Below are 9,782 nucleotides of genomic sequence, written 5' to 3' on the forward strand. Positions count from 1 at the left end.
TCTTACTGGAGACATTCAAACATAAGTGAGGAAACCATATACCAGAATTGCTTTAGAAAGATATGGGCATTGGATGGAGGTTTGAACTCAACCAACACCACCACTGCCACCACCGTCATCAACATCATCCATTAGAAAATCTATTCTCAATATTCTTGTATGAAGGTTCTCTGTTAACATTTACGAACATGTATTAAATATTAGTAAGCTATTTCCATGAACCAGCACAATTCTTGCTCATGACATGCCTGTGATAACAGTTTGGTGCTATTATCCTTATATGTGTATGTATGCATGTGTTCAGAAACTTTTTAAACTGATAAAAAAAGTTACAGAATAATTACAATTCGCATGCTCATACTTACTGACTGCTCCATTCTCTCCCTGTACACAGGCTCCATATACTAAACCATTCAACAATAGGGTGTATCCATAGCAACACCTCCAAATGTGCATCTCAAGAAGAATACCGCAGACTCTATCTCTTGATGTCAAGGATATTCTCCTACAAGACCACAACACAACTACCATACATGAAAAGATCAACGTTAATTCAACTCTATCCTATGATATTCCATCGATTTTCCATTTCCAGTTGTCTGAAAAACCTTATTTTTTAATTTTTTAATGTTTTTTTTTTAATTTTGAGAGAGAGACATAGTGCAAGTGAGAGAGAGGCAGAGAGAGAAGAGAGAGGGAATCCTAAGCAGGCTCTGCCCTGCCAGCGCAGAGCCTGATGTGGGGCCCAAACTCACGAAACTATGAGATCATGACCCGAATCAAGATCAAGAGTCAGATACTTAACTGACTGAGCCACCTGGGTGCCCCCATTTTTTTTTTAAATTCAAGATCCAGTAAAAATTCACATGCTTAATTTGCCAGTTATATCCTTTTCGTCTTTGCAGTCTCAACTAGATCATGAGCATCCTACATTGCTTGTAATATTGAATACTTTGATAACTCCAGGTCATTGTTCTAAAAAGCCTTCCACATTCTTGATTTGCTGACAGTTTCATATTGATGAGATTCAAATCATATATAGTACTTGTTTGGGCAAAGCTCTGAACAGCAGCTCCAAGATCACTTCTGAAAATAAACTTTCTATTGTTCCCTCATTAGCTCAAATACTCTTCTCTCTTTCTCTCTTCTATGTTTGTTCTCCAGCCTACCCTGTAGAAATGTACTTTCTTTATCTTGTACTACAGAAATATGCAATCACTAATTTTCATGTACTAAGAGCTGGAAATGAGTGCCCTTCTAAGATATAGGAGAAACACAACTAATATTTTTAAAGAAAGAGTGAAAACAAGATACACTGATCAACTTCATTACCTATTAAGTTCTGCTGTATTAGCTACTAAGTCTTGAACTTAATAATGGGAATGAAAAGATAAATTCCTTTATAATAAGGCTTAGTAGACCAAAATAAATACCAGATGGATTGAATTTTAAACATTAAAAAAAACCTGTAAAACTCTCACCAACATATAGATACATTGCTTTCATAACTATCAGGAATTTTCTAAAAATACATGCAATTAAGTAAACCAGAAGAAAGAAATTGAAAAATTTAAATGCTGCCATAATTATTCTCATATCAAAACACATAAACTAAATTAAATGGCAATTAAAGCCAAGAAGAATATTTACTAAAATATTATAGAAAAAAATTGATTATTCTCTAAAGAGCTTACATATCAACAAGTATTATTTACTAAAATGTCAATAGGTAAGTAGGAAAGGGAATAATGTGATTAACAAAAAAAGTACATATAAATAAAATATACTAAAAATGTATTTTAGTATACATTTTATACTAAATTAAAAAATTAATAAAAATTAATTTTATGAATATTTAAAGAGTTAAAATAGTGGTATATTTATCTATCAAGAGTGCAAAGGTTTTTTACAAATTGATCACTTACAAGCATGCAAGTAAATGGTACTTCCATTTATCCATACTGTGAATTTAAATATTCCCATTGCTCTGTAGGAAACAAACCAGGCGTATTCTACCAACAGCCTTAAGAAACTCTATACCATTTGACCTATTATTTAATTTTATAGGAATCTATCAAAATAATAAGAAAATCTAGCAACGAATTATATAGATTTTCTGCAAATAAAATATATAGATTTACACAAATATATAAATTTACACAAAATTCTAGTGTAGCTATAAGATGTCATAATATTATGTTATTAAGAAATTCTGGTGTGCCTAGGTGGCTCAGTTGGTTAAGCATCTCTCAATTCTGGCTCAGGTGATGATCTCAGGGTGGTGAGATAGAGTCCCATATGGGGCTCCATTTTAGGCATGGAGCCTGCTTAAGATTCTCTCTTGCCCGCTCCCTGTGCCCCCCACCCCATCATGTTCGTTCTCTCTCAAAAAAAAAAAAAAAAATCAAAAATGTCTACCTTGAATGGGAAAATTATATCGTACTAATAAAAATATATAATATGAATGCAGTATGATACTATTTATTAATTATAAACATATGCTTTTATTAAGTAAATATTCTGGCATTAACTGTGAAAGTAAGATTTTGAGGGCTTTCGTTTGTTTGTTGTCTCCTTTTTTGTGTTCTCTAAACTATTTCCAATGATCATATCTGAATTATATCTGATTCTTTTAAAAGAATAAATAAGATTAAAAAACATTTAGATGCTGTCAAATATATATAGTAGCTGGAGAGCTGCTTTATGTTAAAGGAGGTAAAGGCCACAACTAGGGCGTAACGATTTGGTAAAATGATTTTGTTTTTTGAAATAGCAGCAGGTGCATCAAGTTTTTCTTTCCATTCCTCAGTTGTTTAACTATGCTAATATTTGACTGCATCTCAAACATATGGACATGCTTACTTGTACATTAGCCTGGTGTTATTTGTCAGGCTCAGCTAAAGTCTCACCAGGCAGGCTGGATGCTTCTTGACATTTATATCGAGGTCTGTCCAAAGGAGGCATCATGTCAGTGACTGATTACTTGTGGGAACTCTGGGGAGTTTTACATTTTATATATTTCCTCTTCCCTTGGGAAATATGGCATTATCTGTGTCCACCTCTATTTGGCATAATAAAGGCTTTCTAGATAAATACATCATAAAATTGTCATTTTCAAAATGTCCATTTTTTTTTTTTGGTCTTAAAATGAAGTTGTGTTTTCTTAACTGTAAAGTTTTAGAAAATTCAGTTATATTCTCTAAGGTTTAATTTTGAAACTGACACACAAATACACAATCTGAGTAGCTTAATACTTATTAAATAAACTACATTTGTATTCAAAGAGTGCCCCACAATTAAAATTACCAGCCCAGCCCAGATAGCTTCACCAGAATTTGGCATTAAATATTTATAGAAGAAATAACACCAATTCTAAATAAATTATTCCAAAAATATAGAAGAGTAAGAACCATTTCCAACTCATTTTTATGAGGCCAGATAATAGAATAACTTTGATGCCAAAGCCAGACAACATTATAAGAAAATAAAATTACAAGCCAATATTCATCATGAATTTAAATGCAGAATTCTCAACAAAATAGTAACATATCAAATGAACATTATACAAAACTGAAAAAAATTTATACCAGGAATGCAAAGTTAATATTTGTAATTAGATAAATATAGCTTACTGCATTAGCAGAATAAAGTGTATATGAAAATACCAGCTCAGTAGATGTAGAAAAAGCATTTGAAAACGTCAACACACATTTGTGATAAAAAAAGAAACCTCAGCAAGTCAGAATAAAAAGAAACTTGCTCAATCTCATAAAGCACACATATGTATGACCTACAGCCAACATAATATTTAATGATAAAATATTAGAAGTGTTCTTCTGATTGGGAACACAGCAAGGATGTTCACTTTCATCATGTCTTTTAAACATTACACAAAGGGTTTACGTATAACAAAAAAGTTTAAAAGACAGGAAAGAAACAAGTAAAATATATTTTTCAGGCAGTAGCTATTTATGTGAAAAACCTTAAGGAAGGTCCAAAAAAATTCCACAACTTAAGTGCATTTACGAAAGTCACAAGAAATAAAGTAATTAATCAGTATAAATTTATCTCTGTAGACTAGCAATAATAATTGGGATATTAAATTGAAATACATGGGTTGTCATTACTTAGACAACATCAAATACTTAGGATGAATATAATAAAAGATGTGCAGGAATTCTACACTGGAGAAAAGATGAAACATTGCTGGAAGAAACTAAAGCAGGTAGGAATACACATAAAGATAATCCCTATTAATGCAATGAAAGATTCCATATTGTTAAGATGTCAATTCTCTGCTATTTGATCTCAAGATTAAATTTAATCTCATTCAAATCCCAGCAGGCTTTTTTTTCCCCATCAATATTGACAAATTTATTATAAAATTTATATGGAAAATGAAAGAACCTAGAACTCCCAAATTAACCTTGAAAAAGAAGCACAAAATCGGGGGATTTACACTATCTAATTTCAAGATTCATGTAATGCCATCATGAACAAAATAATTTGTTAGTAAGGACAGAAAAATAGACCAGGGGGACGCAAGGAATGATCGCACCGAGGTCTGCTTTTTAAAAGATGCCAAACAGCTGTCGGTTCACAAACTGGCCCCGCCCCCTGCCCCAACCCATACCTGGAGGGTAAGGAGCCACTGAAAACAAGGCTGGCCATTTCACATTGGTAGGTGACAGCCTTAAAAAACAAGGGAACTTGGGGCTCCTGGGTGGCCCAGTCGGTTGGGCGTCCAACTCTGGCTCAGGTCGCGATCTCATGGTTTGTGGGTTGCAGCCCCGAGTCGGGCTCTGTGGTGACAGCTCGGAGCCTGGAGCCTGCTTCGAATTCTGTGTCTCCCTCTCTCTGCCCCTCGCCCACTCATGCTGTCTCTCTCTGTCTCTCAGAAATAAAAGAAAACATAAAAAGAAAAAAAAATTAGAAAAAACCAGGGAACTTACCGGGCTTCTCTTGGCAGTAAGATGAGTAGATCTCCCTGTATGCTCTCCAGAATCTTACAACTTCATAAATAGACCTTAACTGGGGTCAGCCGTGCCTCCCGCCCAGCTGTCTCCACAATACCTCACTCTCTTAAGGCTGCATCCTTGTAAACAGCTCCCACGTGGGAACAATGGGCAGAGCAAAAGTTCCAAAGACAGGTGAGGGGGCGGGTGAGGAGCCTCTGACTGCCCGGGGCCAGCTTTCAGGTCACCCAGAGGTCACATCTACAGATGACCTCCTCCACAACAATTCAAAGGGGAAAATAGTTTTTAACTTACGGTGCCAGAAGAATTCAATATTCCTAGGGATCAAAAATAAACCTCAGCCACTACCTGACGTTACACTCAAAAATTAATAGGGGACACATCATAGACATGAATATAAATCCTACATTTCCAAACGCCCAGGGAATACCACAGGAAACTAACTTTACAATCCTGCAAGAGAATATCTTTACTTATCTGGATAAAATAGAACTGCCATAAGTTAAAATAAATTAGACTGCATCAACATGAAAACATCAACGTTCTCAAGAGACACCATTGAAAAGGAGTAGGCAAGGCACTGAAAAGAAAGACCTACATCTGTCAAAAGGCTGTCATCCAGAAAGTAGAAAAGCACTCCTCCAGTGCTCAGTAAAGAAATACAAAGTATACAATATGAGATGGCCAAAAGACTTGAAAAGACAATTCAAAGAGGCATATTTACATATCCTTAAATAAAACTGGCATTAAGATGTGCATGAAAAAGTATTCAACATCATTAGTCATCAGTGGAGACGCATGATCTCTACCTCACACCCACTAGAATGCCTTCGGTTAAATGTCTAATGTCAAACATTAAAAAGTCTGTAGAGCTTCTGTCTTAGAATTATAGAGTAAATACAATTGCCACAAAGAGGAGCTAAAGGAGGAAATGTTTATGGAGTGGGGATGGGAAAGGAAGCCACAGAACAAAACAGAAATGCAGTCAGAGATGTAGGAGGGCAAAATGGCAGTGGAGAGCACTTGTCAAGGAAAAGAGCTGCAAAGAGCCAATCAACACTCATCCTGGCGGAAAAGTCTCAGGAGTGCCTCCTTAGGCCGCACCTTGGGCCCTTCAAGAAATCAGTTGATCACAGAGGAGTGCAGATAAAGCCTGGTGAGAAAGTAAGGGATTAATGTTAAAAGGAGAAAGAGAGGAAAATAGTCTATGAAACTCTCCTGAAAAGTATACACCGTAGGAAAGAAACAAGCTTTCTTGAGGATGTATCCAATCGGAGAAAATCCCTCACAGGAGAAAAAAGCCAAGCTTGTTTATAGGTGGGGGAAATAACTAATAAAAACAACAACAAAAAAAAAAAAACAGGAGTGTTGATGATATAAGAGAGAGAATATTGACAAATCCCGGAACAAAGTTTCAGAGAAGTCAGAAATAAACGAGACTAGGAGCACACATGGAAAAAGTTCACCAGGTTGTTAAAGATGCAGAAGTGGCATTTTGTGGCCCCTTCCAAAAAAGGAGAGCTTTGTGTTGTTTGAACCTGAGCCCAGAAGAGAAGGAATGGGAGTTGTTTTATGAGAATAAAGGGCTCAGAGGTGGAACCGGTGGCTGCAGAGTCATGGTACATATTTGCCATGTAATTATAAAGAAATTATAAAGAAACAGGGAGTTGGGGTGCCAGGTGGCTCAGTCGTTTAGCCACCGACTTGATTTTGGCTCAGGTCATGATCCCAGAGTTTGGGCTCTGTGCTGAGTGTGGAGCCTGCTTGAGATTCTCTCTCTCTTTCTCTCTGCCTCTCTCTCATTCTCTCTCTCTCTCTCTCTCTCTCTCTCTCTCTCAGACTAAAAAATACATATTAAAGAAACAAGGAGTTAAGAAGGGAGGAAGGAGGGGATGCAGAATGGTAATGAGAGACCAAAGAAAGTGAATTAATATGGAACTCATGAGTGGATATCAAACAAGTTTTATCATTTCATGCACCAATACAGTAGTTTAGGGATGCTTGTAAATATTTTCTCTTGGGAATATATATCTATATTTATATCCATATCTCTCTATATATGTATCTATCCTTAGGTTTCCTAGTTCAGCCTAGTCATAGATATGTATCTATATTAAACTAGTGAAATTAACATGTATTTATAATAAACAGGAGTGAGGTGGGGATAAAAGGATGTAAAGACACAGATCAAGGAGTTAAGAGTTTAGGAGACATGAGAAACAAATCTAATCTCAACTCCAATGTGACAGCTTTCTCTAAGGCTCGGAGCTGTTTAACCAGCTACAGCTAAAAGCATGATAGAAGTGACTTCTACAGGCTCATGAGAACAAAACATTTATATCTCTTTCCAACTTCACCATCAGTGATGTGATTTTGATAGTTTGAGGACTTTCAGGGTGAAAATATTCACAACTTGGAAATTGGTAAACGCTACACATTGTTTTTTCCTCTCAGAGATCTGGTTTACCAAGCTACCACTGCGTTTACTCCTTCTGAGTTCCCATTACACAATGTCTTTGCTGCGTTTACAGTAATGGACGTCTGTGTTGATTCCCTCCTATTACATTGTCAGATGCAAAGAATACAGATTTTTCTTCATCAAAACTCCAGTTTCTACCAGTCCTTGGCACACACTTTGCCTTTTGAAGGAAGGGAATAAGAAAGGATAGAAAGAAGAATGTAGAGAAGCAGGGAGACAGAGAGGGAAGGAAGTTGCATAATGGTAAACTGAGTTTGAGATTGTGACAAAACAAACAAAGTAAGTAAGTTCTTCCTGAGGTAGAAATTGTGAGTTCAGTTAATCAAACTTACATAGTTGCTAGATTCTCAAAAATGATGATAGCTGGGGATGTGAGGGTGGGGAGATTACGACAGCACTGAGGAAGATAGGAGACTGTCGTTCAAATTTGTAAATACTAACAGGATAGAAAAGACCATTTTAAACACATGGGACACTGCTACTCACTCTGACATCAAAGGGGGTTAATATCCCCCCACCTAGCGGAGGCATCGTAGCTTTGCAGTTATATGGAAGTAACTGGTCATTTCAGAAATGCAGAGAAACCGTTTTGGTTGACCACTGTTTGTTTGTTTGTTTGTTTTCACTTGAAGCAAGTTTGTGAACAGCTTAGCTATGACTCTCCTTGAGGGGCAAGAGCAGGATCCCTTATCTAGACAAATATAAACCAAGAAAGATGAATTCCATTATTCCTCCAAGATAGACATAAATAATACTTGGATTTAATTAACCAGGAGCTGTTGGGAGGCAGGATAAAGCACTCATCAATAAGACAGGTTCTGTGGTCAGAATACCTGAGTTCAGAACCTAGCTTTGCCACTTCTCACATCTATGAACTTGTACATGTTATTTATTTGAACGTTCTCTTCTGAAAACTGGGATTAAAGCTACTGAATTCATTGGGTTGTTTAGAGAATCAAATAAATGAATAAGTAGATCATTCGACACAGTGCTTGGCAAATACTAAGTACTGAGTTAAATGTTCATGATACCAATGATGGTGAAAATGTGGTTGTGGGAGCAGGCTTATAGATCTTGCAACTGTGTTCTCTGCCACAGGTACTTGTGGAAAGACAGGGTTGCCTTTAAAAAGGGAAAAACCGTGCACACTTCTTAGAAGCATCAGTGATAGTTCATTCACATCCCTTTTCTGCCCTTTTCAGTTATTGTTCTGAATAAGTTCTAGAATTTGTTCCTTCTAAAAATCTTCAGAGCCCAATCTCTGGGTTTAATGGGAAAATTAAATACTTCCGTATCTGAAATTTCACACGTAAGAAGCAAGAATATTTTCCATGGAGTGATTACATGTCTTAGTTTCACTCTCTTTCCTTGTCCAAAAGATGCTTTCCTTACAAAAACAAAAGTCCCACCGTATTTATCACACACCCCATAATTATTGTCTGAGTAATATCAATGTTTAAAATAATTGTCCAAGGCAAAATTACTATCCTCTTGGAATGACTTCTGGTGTATCTGTAAGAATTGTTAATTTCTATAATAAGAGCCTGAGTCGATCTAGTTCTTACTTTATACTCAAAAGTTATAAATAACTATTCTTCTGAGAAGAGTTTTGTATTCTTTACCCTGTTTCTTTTTCTAAAGTTTAAATGATTGGCCTGAAATCGAAGATGATTTAAGCTTTAACATACTGTGGTGCGTGTGAGGTTACAGTAATAATAGTAAAGCAACTTTCATAGACTCTGATTTCTGATCCTCTGTAAAGTCCTTACCCCAGCGAAACATCTCTGGGATCCCCACATTGATGAATAATGTGCTCACAAAAAAGCCAGTTTTCCGCTGGCTCCCACTGCTAGGTCTCCATAAAATCCCTAAGTGACTATAATACCCTGATGAGTAATCACTTGCCCACCAGGTGCTGCTGTTTCCTCTAAGAACACCCTGGTCTTCTGTTTCTGCAACAGCTGTAGGGTGTGTTACTATGGGAAGGGAAATATTTCCTCTTCCCTCGTGGCTCATATTCCGTGATGGTGGCACTCAAGAAATTCTGCTGATGCCCGAAAGTGTTCCAGAGATTTCTGTTTTATTCCGTTTGTATTACTTGTTGTTGCTTTCAACTTGAAAACCTTTGTTTCACATTCAGTTTTGACATGAACTGTGTGGACAGGAACACAACCGACTGACGGGACTCCATGCTGTAATTAGAATTATCCCTCCTCTCCCAACAACAAGAACAACAACAACAAAAAGCTTCTCTCCCAGGAACCTCTGCACCCTTCTTGGAAGTCAATGTTCGACAGTCTTTGTCATTGATTGGGAGGCATATATGA

The 9,782-nt window shown here is 36.6% G+C and overlaps 1 long non-coding RNA gene across 1 annotated transcript in view; it reads right to left on the bottom strand.

Moving 5' to 3' along the window:
• The window catches only part of LOC123380906, an 87,282-nt gene extending 80,633 nt beyond the window's left edge, over positions 1–6,649 (bottom strand). Inside the window, exon 1 of the long non-coding RNA XR_006587298.1 lies at positions 4,953–6,649. This is a non-coding gene — a long non-coding RNA (uncharacterized LOC123380906). The remainder of the gene's footprint in view (positions 1–4,952) is intronic.
• Between the last annotated feature and the right edge of the window lie 3,133 nt (positions 6,650–9,782).

This window comes from Felis catus, chromosome D2 (assembly GCF_018350175.1).
Source record: "Felis catus isolate Fca126 chromosome D2, F.catus_Fca126_mat1.0, whole genome shotgun sequence".
NCBI lineage: Eukaryota > Metazoa > Chordata > Mammalia > Carnivora > Felidae > Felis > Felis catus.